Source organism: Otolemur garnettii, unplaced genomic scaffold (assembly GCF_000181295.1).
Source record: "Otolemur garnettii isolate 467f Iridium unplaced genomic scaffold, OtoGar3 scaffold00091, whole genome shotgun sequence".
Taxonomy (NCBI): Eukaryota; Metazoa; Chordata; class Mammalia; order Primates; family Galagidae; genus Otolemur; species Otolemur garnettii.
Genome location: NW_003852486.1, coordinates 1,423,418 through 1,424,841, shown reverse-complemented (window position 1 = coordinate 1,424,841; position 1,424 = coordinate 1,423,418).

The window sequence follows — 1,424 nt, the reverse complement described above, 5'->3', positions numbered from 1 at the left end:
AACAAGTATAGTCAGCTCTCCATATCTGTGGGCTCAACCAACTGCAGATCAAAAATATTCAGAATAAATAGAATGGTTGCATATGCTGAACAACCTTTGTTTTCCTTGTCATTATTCCTTAACTATAGTATCATAACTATTTACACGGCATTTACATTGGATTACAAATTGTAGGTAACCTAGAGATGAAAAAGTATACAGGAGCATGTGTGTAGGTCATGTGCAAACACTACATCATTTTCCATGAGGGATTTGAGCATCTGTGGATTTTGTTATCCACAGGGCATCCTGGAACCAATCCCCCATGGATACAAAGGGATAACTATACACCTAATTCTGTTTCTTCCAACCAAAAAGATTCCAGATGAATCAAATGTTGAAGCATAAGAAGTATAGAAGGTAGCATGGTCCTTTTTTAGAAATAATCTTGGCGTTCAGAAGTCCCTTTTAAGCACAAATCAAAATGCAAAAACAGTGAAGTTTGATACCAAGAGATGAATAATAACACTGGCAAAATTTCAAATACATACATCCAAGAAAAATGAAAAGTGTAATAAAAATATTTGCAACATGTATGATAAAATGCACATTTTCTTATCTTGGAACTCTTGTAATAAAAGGACAACCAACAGTGTGAAAAATGAACAAGATATGTAAATGGACAGTCGCAGCAAATGAAGACTGAATGGCTAATAAGCATATGAAACGATACTCAGCCTCATTTGTAATTAAAGACATACAAATTCAAAGGATGAAATAAATCATTTTATCTATCAGTTTGCTAAATTCTTAAAGAGTTGGTAACACCTCTGATTAATGGAAGTGTGGGTGAGGCATCTCAAATAAAGCTGCTGAGTGTGTCAATGGGTATGTCCTATTTTGAGTTGAGTTTGGCAACAGCTATTAAGTTTTTAAATGCAGATATCACTGACCCAGGAATTTCACTTTTAGGGATATATCCTACAGTTATGCTGCCAGAAGCACACGATTGTATATGAACAGCCTATTATTCTTCAACAGTGGAGTAGATAAAAAAACATTGTGATATATTCACATAATGGAATACTAAAAGGCAGGTAGGAATCACAACTCTTTCTCGGTCTTAGAAATGTAACCTTGAATTTTAAAAAGAAGTAAGTCTTAGAACATTGTATACAGTATAACATTTATAAAGCTCAAAATATACATAACTAAACAATGTATTGTTTAAATAGCTATACATATGTAGTAAAGGTATCAAAACAAATATGATAACAATACATGTAAAACTTAAAATAATAGTACCCACTGGTAGGGGTGAGGGGTGCAGTGTGAAGAGATAGGGAGAGAGGAAAATGAGAAATACGTAAGTGTCGCTCCGGAGTTGAGTGACAGGCTCCCAGTGTTTATTTTGCTATTATGCTTCACAGTTTACATGGTGTTTT